A 12,623-nucleotide genomic window follows, 5' to 3' on the forward strand; every position below is an offset into this window, starting at 1 on the left:
TGCCACCGGGCTGTGAAGCTGAACCAGCACCGGCACACAGAGAGAAAGAGAGAGAGAGAGAGAGGAGGGGCGTAAACGAAACGTGTCGTCGTGTATATAAAGGGATCGGAAGCGGAGCGGGACCCACAAGTCAATAAAATATTGCTTTTTTATTTTTTTACTTTTTTGCCCAAAAAAAATTACAAGATAGTTGGATTAATTTTTTTACTTTTTTGGCAGGGTTTATAGTTTTCACGATCCGCGTTTAAGGTAAATGGGCTCTCTCTCTCTCTCTCTCTCTCTCTCTCTCTCTCACGATCCGCGTTTAAGGTAAATGGGCTCTCTCTCTCTCTCTCTCTCTCTCTCTCTCTCTCTCTCTCTCTCTCTCTCACGATCCGCGTTTAAGGTAAATGGGCTCTCTCTCTCTCTCTCTCTCTCTCTCTCTCTCTCTCTCTCTCTCTCTCTCTCTCTCTCTCTCTCTCTCTCTCTCTCTCTCTCTCTCTGGTCGAACAGGTAAATGGGTTTCGAGGGCACTTTAGTTCACCTTGACATTTGAAGTTAGATTTTTGTTTCGAACTAGTCGATTTTAGTTAGCTCCAAAACGAGTCCACGATGGTTAGCTAGAATCTTTTCGCATAAAAAAAAAAACGGGTCGATTTAGATCATATACATTTTCGACCCATCTAAACCCAACCCAACCCAACCCGACTCGCTAGAGGCGTCAAAACCCACCAATGAGCTCCTTGGCACACCTGTGCATGAGAAGATACTACTGTTCATTTTGACCCATCACATGATAAGACATGATGCTCCCGATTATAGTCATGTGACGCATTAGAGAATAATAATCATCAATATGCATATCTACGAAAATTAGTCGGATAAACCACATTAATCGGACGACCAAACACATGTACATTGCCCTAACGAAGAGAGAATCGGTATGCCCACGACATTTTCCCGTGGACCGGTCCTCGCTTTTCGATGAGTTTAACAATACTTCGTCCAAATTGTTGCGCGGAACAAGCGATCGAACAATAAATAGACAGAACAAGAAAATAAATCGGACACCGGATGTACGTGGTTCGGTCGGAGACCTACGTCCACGGGAAGAGTAGCAACGAATTCCACTATAGAACGAGCGATACACGGAGATTACGTAACCACACTCGAGTAACTCAAACACTCTCGGTGTTTCCCAAACCCCAATTACATCCAATAACGCACACAGTGTTTAGCCTCCAATTCCTAGCGATATTCTCGCAAAGGAATTAACACAAATCTAACCTCAAGATTTATTCGGCTTCGACACTTGAATTCTTGATGTAATTTCACGAACAAAACCCACGAATGAAACCCTTGCAGAGCACTCAATGAATGGCTCTCTTTAGGACTTTTTTTCTAAAGTCATCCCTAAAGCAAACTTGAGAAGCATTTTATATTAAACCCACCACCAAAGAGTGTGCAGATTTCCACCGTGAAGATAGGGACAACAAAGTCTCAAACTTGGACTTTCTTACTCCCGCATGCAACTTTTTCAACAACCAAGAAAGCAAATCTTTTCTTTTTTTTCATTGTCGTTGTCTTCAAGGAGTCCACTTTGAACCAAATATCCTCATTATTTGGCCAAAGTCAAAGATTGCACTTTTCCCTTTTCTCATCCTTTCACGTGAACACATATCCACCGGCAAATATATGTGCCAATCCTTTTTTCGTTCTTTCACGTGCTGGAGCATCCACACAATACATCGTCGGATTTTGTTCGAACTCAAACTCGAGACATATATTTTAACAATCTCCACCTTGGCTCGACGTTTGAGCCAAGTCTCAATCGCTTCGCTGATAATCCAAACATCATTTGCTACTCTCCCAACAGCCCCAATGGGCTCAACCGCCACAGATATCATCCAAGTCCAAGTCGCGCTTGAACTTCGCCGTAATCGTGGACCTCATCGGAATACCAACCGAACATGCACCTTTAATCGCTCTACAAGGACATTCTGACACAAGCTCCTTAATCGCAGATAAAGCAAAACCACCGTTGCATCCATATCCGTCGGGAGATCGAACACGTACCTTATCAATATCGCAGCGATTCAAGGCAACCGTTGGCTCTACAGGCTCCACCTCGCTACAAGCACCATCTGTGTCGATTATCACGCTAGTACTCGCTACCTCGGGAGTTTCTGGTTGCAACTCCACCTCAAGCCGAACACCGTTTAGATCCGTATTTATACTACCACGAACACTCCTACCCCGAAGTACCGGAGACTCGTCAAAGGTAACTTTTCTGTTGCAAACAGGTGAATTTATATTCGAGCACCACAACCGATAGCCCCGCTCACCTCGTGCATAGCCATGGAATATGCACCTTGCCCTCACATCGAGCTTACCATCACTTACTCGATAATAACACGGGCAACCAAACATTCTTAAAGTAGAATAATTAGCAACGTTACTCGACCACACTTCTTCGGGAGTCCGAAATCCGATCGCGATCGATGGAGATCCGTTCACCAGGTAGCTCACCATACTAAGCGCATCCGCTAGAACTCTTCTAGCCATACCAGCACTAGAGATCATTTTTCGGACCATCTCTAGTAATGTTCTGCTCATTAATTCTGCAAACTGTTGTGGTTTATCGGCACTAGTGCGGTGTTTCATTATGCCCTTTGTCATGCAGAATTTATTTACCAGCTTCGAGCGTAACTCCATGCTACTGTCGGTTCGCCCATGCTTGATCAACTTACCGGTCTCCGTCTCGATCAAAGCTCTCGATCGCGTATTCCCGACAACAACATCAAACTTATGCATCGGCACGATCACCCAGGTCTTCCTCGAGCGGTCGTTAGACTCTCGAACAGATGTCGACGTCTCCAGAGCGAAACCTGTCAATGTCTTACCTTGAAGTTCATACAGGCTTCCATGCTTGATTCCTTTCATTATCACCAAGGCACCTCGAACAACCTTTAGAACTCCACCTTGTGAAGAATACCTGCATCCAGCTGAATCTAGGGCACCCAAGGAAATTAAGTTCTTTTTCAATTCTGGAACGTGTCTTACTTGAGTCAACGTCCTCACAATACCATCATGCATCCCGATTTTAATATCACCAACACCCACAACATCGCATTCGGCGTTGTTCCCCAACCGCACTTTACTACTATCTGTGCACCGATAAGTAGCAAACCAGTTTTTATTTGGTGTAGCATGAAAAGAACAACCAGAATCCATAATCCATCCGTCAAATGACGAATTCTCAATGAGAGACAAGACACTATCGACACCATCAGAATTTTCTGCTACAGCTGCAATATCATCCGTAGATTCAACTCTAATTCCCTTACCCGTTTCGTTTTTCAGCTTTAAGCAATTTCTTCTAAGATGCCCTCTCTTGCCACAATTCCAACAGACAGCACCACCAGTCCTAGATCGATTGCGTCTATTCGAGTTCATACTACTTCTACTACCACGAGTATCGGTCCTTCCTCTATTTTCACCTACTAAAGCAGTAGATACATATTCGCCAGATTCTCTTCTACGGATGTCCTCACTTAAAATTAAATCTCGAATACCATCAAACGTCAAACTTGTTGACCCGGAGGAATTACTAACAGCGATAAATGTAGTATTCCGGCTATCGGGCAATGAGGATAATAGAATCAAAGCACATACCTCATCTTCAAAGTCAATATCAACTGAACTCAATTGACTAACGATCACATTGAATTCATTGATATGATTAGTAACTGACGCACCTTCGCTCATCTTCAAATTAAACAGACGTTGCATCGGATAGACCTTGTTGATCGCAGAGGGCTTTTCGTACATATCCGATAGGGCTTTCATCAAACCCGCAGTGGTCTTCTCTTTGACGATATTAAACGCGACGTTACGAGCCAACGTCGCCCGAATAACACCCAACGCTCGTCTATCCAGCAATTCCCAATCGGCTTGCTTCATCGTCTCTGGTTTCTCCCCGGATAGGGGCAAGTGCAGCTTCATCCGATATAGATAATCCTCAATCCGCATCTTCCAGAAACCAAAGTCCTTCCCCTCAAATCTGTCGATTTTCACTTTTACTTCTTCCGTCGCCATCGATTCACTTCAACTCGACAAGCCTGGCTCTGATACCAATTGTTGCGCGGAACAAGCGATCTAACAATAAATAGACAGAACAAGAAAATAAATCGGACACCGGATGTACGTGGTTCGGTCGGAGACCTACGTCCACGGGAAGAGTAGCAACGAATTCCACTATAGAACGAGCGATACACGGAGATTACGGAACCACACTCGAGTAACTCAAACACTCTCGGTGTTTCCCAAACCCCAATTACATCCAATAACGCACACAGTGTTTAGCCTCCAATTCCTAGCGATATTCTCGCAAAGGAATTAACACAAATCTAACCTCAAGATTTATTCGGCTTCGACACTTGAATTCTTGATGTAATTTCACGAACAAAACCCACGAATGAAACCCTTGCAGAGCACTCAATGAATGGCTCTCTTTAGGACTTTTTTTCTAAAGTCATCCCTAAAGCAAACTTGAGAAGCATTTTATATTAAACCCACCACCAAAGAGTGTGCAGATTTCCACCGTGAAGATAGGGACAACAAAGTCTCAAACTTGGACTTTCTTACTCTTGCATGCAACTTTTTCAACAACCAAGAAAGCAAATCTTTTCTTTTCTTTCATTGTCGTTGTCTTCAAGGAGTCCACTTTGAACCAAATATCCTCATTATTTGGCCAAAGTCAAAGATTGCACTTTTCCCTTTTCTCATCCTTTCACGTGAACACATATCCACCGGCAAATATATGTGCCAATCCTTTTTTCGTTCTTTCACGTGCTGGAGCATCCACACAATACATCGTCGGATTTTGTTCGAACTCAAACTCGAGACATATATTTTAACACAAATCCTATCAAAGTACCCTTTGCATGAAAAGATTATCATTTGGTCATCATCATTCCTCATACATTAGTTACATCGAAACAAACCCTGGCCGAGACAAACTCAAACTCTACTTTGAGCGACTGCCCAAAGCTATGCCGCAAATCGCTATAACTCGTTACAAATCGCAAGAGCTCAACATTGCTGGATCACTGCAGATCATGGATTTGCCTCTGCCATCAATCATTCAATATTTCCGATCCGTGAAAGACGTGATATAGATTGATGCAAAGTTTTTAAGAATTCTCAAGAATCCTGTTGCCCCTTTTCAGGGGATGCGGCCTCAAGATCAGCACCTCCATCTCCATCATCCACGCTGTTACGTGCGGAATCGAAAGGAAAGCTCCAGATTGAGAGACAGTTCTCATCACCTGCAAAAGACAAGACAATACAATGTAAACCAAGGGCAACAGTAAATTGTTGAGCTGATCAAAGGAGAGTGCCCACATGCACGGCTGGCAAGAGATATCAACTCTAATCCGTGTAATTAAACATGCAACAAATTTTATCCAAGTACATCATTGAAGAAAAGCAGAACAGTCTATGGCTGTTGAAACTAGCAAAAAAAAAAACTTCAAGATGGCATAATCTTAGCTCGCCGAAGAACTTGAAAAACAAAAGGATATCTTTTCCCCAGGAAAATTCCAAACATTGGGCCGTAGAAGACCCTCAAGTGGGACTTTGGGGAAAAAAGGGAAGAACAAGAAGAAGAAAAAACCCAATGGAGGATGATCTTCTAGGGGACTTTGGGGAAAAATGGGAAGAACAAGATCAAGAAAAAACCAAATGGAGGATGACCTTCTAGGGCCCAATATTTTGATTAAATTAGCACAATCACCAAGGCGATCAATCAATAAGGCAAAGTGAAATATGCTGCAAAGCTTTAACAGGAAAAGGTGGACATCTATGATACCCCTCAAATGAAATACTGCATCATCCTCCTCGGGAACCTCAAATCTTCGGTGCCCGGAAGAAGAAGCAGCCATTGGCAGAAACGGATGAAAAGAGAAGCCATTTCATTGTATCCGGATTATCACGGAAGACAAGGAAATGTTCATCATCGGGCAAATCAAGTACAACTAAACACAATACGCATAAATGGACAAGAAAGCCTTCAATTACAAAGTATCGGACACGATGCGGCTGAAAGCCTGAAATCCACTGGCCGTTTGAAGATCATATATATGAACTAGACCATCCCGACGGCAAAGAGTCGAAAGAGTAGACTATTGACGATATAGTTCGCTACAAATGCAAAAGCAAAGATGGTACCCGACCGCTGTACCAAGATATCGACCTAGAGGTTCAACATCAAAGTATATGCGCTGGTTGGTATCTTCGGATGACTGGTACAACCTATATAAACAATTGAGGGACAAAAAAAGTCACTTCAATGATACGGAAAAACAATAATGATAGCAAAAGCGATTACTTGAGGGGAAAAAAAATCTGCCTTGGGAGAGGCATATTAGCAGGAAATATTCTACTTTCTTATCTAAGACCCGACATTTCATTAAAAATATGTAATTCAGTTGCATGGAAAGAGGAGCTTTGCTATCATTAGAAAACAATACTCACTTGTAGACGACATCAACAGCCTTGCGAACATCCCAGCACATAATGAAAGGGTCCTACAAGAAATTTAAGAAGAGACATTGTCAAAGATAGACATGCCTATAGTAAACAATGCATAAAGAATGTTTACCATGATTCCCGAAGGTTAAGTCCATCCCAAAACACTACAGTGGTTCTCGCACAAATTCAGAATTTAGACTCTGTTTCATCACGGGAAAAAGACAGAATTGAGACGAAATGTTTGTGCATTCATTTGGAGAGTGACTAGAATCGGATATGTTCTATCTTATCCAGCTTCACCAATTAACACACGTCCCAAATCAGCGAGTGCCTGGTTACTTGGTAGGACACCGTGCCTGGAAAGAACAGGGCGGGATCATGCGCGCGCACACACACACTCTCTATACCAACCGAACCCCCCCCCAAAAAAAAAAAAAAAACCGCTCATCTTTTCCTCTTCCGCCACAATCACCACCCCCAATTCAAACCAAAGCCATTCCCTGCCACCTAAGAGGAAAGCTTTCCACATTTAGCTTGTCATTCAAGCAAGTCCAAGACATGAAAAAAAGGATATGTTTCCATGATTATCACCATTAGTAGCAGATTAAACAAATTTGCATATCTTAGAGGCAACAACGAATCCAATCACTCATCATCACAAAGTAATTGTTCCAACTTTTATCTAATTAATCGATTAAAAAAAAAAACTCTGGAAATGTCCAAATAAAATGCTTCCATCACACGCCATCGCATGAGAGAGAGAGAGAGAGAGAGAGAGGGAGAATGGTAGAGTCATTCTATATATTTTCAAGAAAAGGAAAAGAGAAGGTTTAGAGTATTCTACCTTTCGTCCTCCAGAATACAAGGTACTTTCCATCTTTCGAAAATAACACCTGGAATTGCAAGCTTATCACCTATAATTTCTTGAGAAATAACCATCACATAAGGGAAATCCAACCATCCGGCACTTACATGGGTAACCCCGCCTTGTTGACCATGTAGGATGTACAAGAGTTCCATGTTATATTCTCTGTAGATTGCAGTAGTCTGGTCGTAGGAACCGGTTGCCAGCATTCCAGTATGAGTTGGAGAGAAAGCAATGGCGGATGTAATACCCGCACAAAAGCAATAGCCGATAAGATACTAAATTCTTCCCTTTTATCTTGCAATCTCAATATTATCTTGAATCATTATATAATTAGGGCGGCGCTATTTCCACTCCCATTTTATCTAAGGCACTCCTCTTTTTAATCAATAGACCGAAATACCCTTCTCCCTCTTCAAGTTATTATTTCTTTTTTTATCAACCTAGCCAACATAATCGCCTTTATTTCTATTTTCCCTTTTAATTATCAAATTCACAATATAAATGTCAAATTGCACCCAATAAAATATCATTCTATAATACATCATGTTATCGCTTTTCCTAGAGAAGTTCGTTATTCTGAATTTATAATCACATGCTTTAATTAGAAAAGCTATATAAAACATTAGAAATTTCTAGTTATAACAGCTTATGAACACACAATTTATTGTCTATTTTTATAAAATAGTTTGAGGGAAACTTTATTTCAAAGTTGAAATTTAAAATCCAATATAATTATCAAGCAAATTTTGATCTTGCGGGTAATTTTCAAGTAAAATTATATGTTTCTAAAGTTACAAATCGCTAATTTGTGGTTTTTTTAGCTTTTCTTATTTTAATATGAATTTGAAGATGGGGTTGAAATTTTTTTTACACATTCTGCACTTTCAAACTCGCATAAGATTTTTTTAGGGAAAAATTTAAGTATATTTTAAATTTTTATCCACTTGCTATGAGATTGAACTTACAATTGACATTAATTCCTTTCTTTATATCAAGCTTTGAACAGCACGAAATTTCAATTTTTTTCCTTTATGTGCTTATCATTTGTCAATACATATCTAAATATAAATATGTTCCACAATTTATTATGCTTTTAACAAATTAATTTTTTCCATTTTGTGATCAATTTTCCTTTTTCCGTTTTTATCAAGATCAACTAAAAATAAAGGTAGATTTGTGGATTAGTCGGATAAAAAAATAAACATTTAATTAAAGAAAGATGAGGGCATTTTAGTAAGTCAACTAGCAAAAAGAAGTGTCTTAACCAAAATAGGAGTGTAAATAGCGCCGCCCTATAATTAACATGGAAATCCAGGGCATTCGGGAGATCCGCTATTTCCCTTTATATGCATCGTATATCAGCCCCATGGCAAAATAAACAGAAAAAGTCAGCCTTACAATCCAAAGTACTCCATTGAAGTTGAAATACTCAATTCTTCTTAACTGGAATTTTTGAATTCCTCTTTTATTTAACTTGTCGGACAAATATAAAGAAACAACTAAACCAGGACAGGCACAACAATGCACCTGTTTGACCTTCTTTGTTTCCTTGAAGTGTTGAGTGCTTCTCAAAATCTCTACCAGGGCGATGTACGTCAAACACTCTTATGGAGGTCAAACACTCTTATAGGATAAATGTGTCATAATGGGTATAGTTTAAGATTTTTTATGGCTTTTTCCTAGTCTTTTCTTGTGTTACTTGCTCAATGTTTTTAGATTCTGTCCCTTTGGGAGATGGAAGGAGTGACATCTCCATTGTCAAAATTTCAGAATCTGAAACTAGCCTCAACAGTTAGTCAATAGGACCTTCCTGAGATAGTACACCTACTACAAAATTCAGTGTCTGGAAAAATTAGTCATACACCTGGCTGGTTGAGCCAATTTCCAGGTTTGTTCCATTGCTATGATATTTTCATTTCGCTTATTGTGTTGACTTTTATTTCGCACAAATGTTTAAACGGCTAGTTAAAACTTTAGAAGCACATAAAGATGATCAAATTCAAACTCTTACTTGTTTTTGCAATTGAAAATTGCCCGTTAACTTCGGTCAGTCTACTCAACATCTGTGGAAGCCAAATTTAAGCTGTTTTAGTTCATGTCTTAAAGTAACGGCAGTGCTGTACTAGAGGTTCTTTTGCTGCCATGTAGGTTTGGATCTTGAACGCATAGGCTAGCAATGAGCACCTAGAAAGAGAAGATTTTATGTTGTGTGGACGAGTTTAAGTGCTCAAATTGATTAAGACTCCACTTAAAGCAAAACTAACTAGCATCTGTGGTGGCCAAATGAAGGTTATTTGTTTGAAATTTTTGTGAACCAATGAATTTTTCTTTTCCTCGTGGACCCACATCTAACGCGCAGTAAGTTTCTTAAATGCGGTGCTCATGTGTAGTTTGATCTTGATGAAGAAACTAAAGAGGATTTTAACTTTGACGAAGATGATTTTTTGTGCTCAAAGAAAGGTGGCTTTGAATGTTTGGCGAAACATCTCAAGAGAGTTGAGACCATCGGGTTTGGAGTTTACTGTTTTCGATTGAAACATCTGCTCGCCCTGATTAAGTTTCTTCTTGGGGATGCACTTGTGCTGGAGAAGTTGATCATCAAGGTTGCTTTGTGCACACAGCATGGACCAAGAACATCTTCAAGCTGCTGTTGCTATGGAACTTCTTGCTCTCAACCGAAATGTGGTCAGCTATCGAAGAGCTTCCAAAACTGCTGAAGTTATCTTCAACTTACCTTTTAAAAAGGTGTCCCTCTAAAAGCATATGAAAACCGGGGATTCCCATTAATCTCATGGCAAGAAGAGGGTGAATTGCTGTGGGCACTACACTGGTCATTAGTATAGTTACATGAACCAGGATAGTATTTGCGAGCAGAACTGGACCCTAAGTTCGACTTCTTGAAAACCAAAACACAATTTATTATCTGTCATGAAGATTTGAAATAACTTCAGATTCTTCAATCTAAAGTAGCTGGTACTTCATTACAATAACCGAAGATTTTACCAATTAGATTCGGTGCAATTCGGAACATAACTTGCTTTCACTTTAGCGCAATTTGGGTCTAAGATTTGTTCCATTAAATAATCGTTAAGCCAAATCAAGCCTCATTATATTTGTCTGGCGTAGAACCTTCTTTTGTTGTTTCTTACTTCAAAGGTCTTCGTCAAATGAAGCAAACTTATCGTTCAATGGTCCGAAATTCACTGGACGACATATATTCTAAAATAGATCCGTCCTTTAGCTGCTTGGTCACCATCCGAATGCAAAACCTCCAACCTTTCAAGCCCTTTCAGCGGCATAATTCCCAGGAACCTTGGGAATGTATCCATGGCCGAAAGGGCTTCCCATGGTGTGATCCAAAGCAAACTCTGGGGCGAACGATCGAATTGCGCGGAAGGAAGTCCGTTTTCTCCTTCTTCTCCCCTTCCTCTGAAATGAAGCGAGGAATCCTGGCGGTTTCATTAGCGCCTTTACCGAGCGGCCTAGTCTGTGACATCTCCTCCTCTTGCGCATCGAAGACATTATCAAGACCCAGGTCCTCTCCAAACAGTGGCGGTTCACCTGGACTACCGCCATTGACTTCCTTTTTCTCCAATGGCATATTTGACCTCCTTTTTCTTTCTACCCTTTCCCTCTTTATTCTAATTTCTGCAAGACCCAATTTGATTAGATCAATTAGTGATTGATTCGATTTGGAACATATATTTTTTCCTCTTCGATCCGATTTCCTATCCTTTTTTAAACACACTGTCTTATCCTTCAATTTTTTTTATACTTATTCCATTTTTAGGCTGAAAATTTTCTTTATCGGAATTTTTCTCTTTCGAGTTATTTATGCAAGCATGACTGAATAACAAATCTGATTGCAAAAACAAATTAGAAGATTTCGATGGGAGGAGGACTAAAATTAAACTTATGCATAGAGAAAAAAAATGTACTAAGAAATCGACTTTCGTGATATATTAACTCATTCGACATTTTCTTTATTTTTTTTATCCCCTTATAAATGTGTGTTTATCAGACACCTAGGATAAAAAGATTCTTAATTTTGGCTCCGTATGCTACTCACTATTTTTGAGTTAGGCAAAGGTTAAGGGCACACCTCTCACCCTTTGATTTGCGATATGAAATAACATCGAATTAATAGTAACGATTTTGTGAAAATAAAACTAAACTCAGAATGAATACGGGAGAGATATTTTTTTATTTGATTTGCAGGATAATCTAAGAATAAAATCAGCAAGCTTGAAACTCTTTTAATTAGTTTAATTATGTGAAGATTAAATCCTACTGTTATAATGTTGTTTATTCGAATTATAAATTTGATATGTAACTTACAAGTTACTCGCTTCTAATTATAATCATAAACAGTAATATTAGAACTGTAATGCAATCTCCGATGATTATAAGTCAGTCAAGAATTATTACGGCCTTTTACTATAAATTCTAACAAATAACTTTTAATGAGTGATGTAGTACAAATCACGAACTATTAACAGTTTTTGCAATAAATTATTATTTACCTAGTATAATAAAATTCACATTATTTAACTATGGCAATTAATCTCTTGATTATTTGAGTTTAATAATCAAGTTATCTTATAATATAATTTTCATTTAATTGAGTATTCTAAAATCCTAGTATGGTGGCTTATCTACTGAGCATCATGCACTTACTAATCGTAATAGTAAATTAAAATGAAGGTGCGTATGTTTTGCGAAAAATGAATGATTGATAAAATATTTTTCTGAAAATGATAATTTTTATAGTTCGAAATAATTAATCAATGAAAACTAGCTTCGTATGCAATTATGTTGCATTTATCATTTTACAAGCGATACAAATGATTATTTTTTTAAAAAATATTTTTTAAAATTATTTATTTTCCTCGAAACGAATAGAGCCTAAATTAAAATATTATAATGGTTACCGTATAATCTGTCGTTTATGTTAGATTCTTATTCTTGAATCTACCCGGTACCAATTGGACCATGCAATGCTCGCTCTTAGGTCTCTGAAGACTCCCTTGTTTTGACAAATTAGATAATGAATTCATTAATAATAGACCTAAAAAACTTTAGCAAACCTCGAAATCTTACATGAGATTTTTTTTTTTAAATTACTGAATACATCCTAAAACTGTTCCGATAATGCGCTTGAGTACAAAAACTCGCATTTCGTGAATTTAAGTACTCAAACATACAACTTCCATACACAATTTTTAATCTTTTATTTACTTTT

The 12,623-nt window shown here is 38.9% G+C and overlaps 1 pseudogene; it reads right to left on the reverse strand.

Annotated features, from left to right (window-relative positions):
* Positions 1-4,957: 4,957 nt before the first annotated feature.
* Positions 4,958-10,982, reverse strand: LOC115732856 (annotated as a pseudogene).
* Positions 10,983-12,623: the final 1,641 nt, after the last annotated feature.

This window comes from Rhodamnia argentea, chromosome 3 (genome assembly GCF_020921035.1).
Source record: "Rhodamnia argentea isolate NSW1041297 chromosome 3, ASM2092103v1, whole genome shotgun sequence".
NCBI classification, from domain to species: domain Eukaryota; kingdom Viridiplantae; phylum Streptophyta; class Magnoliopsida; order Myrtales; family Myrtaceae; genus Rhodamnia; species Rhodamnia argentea.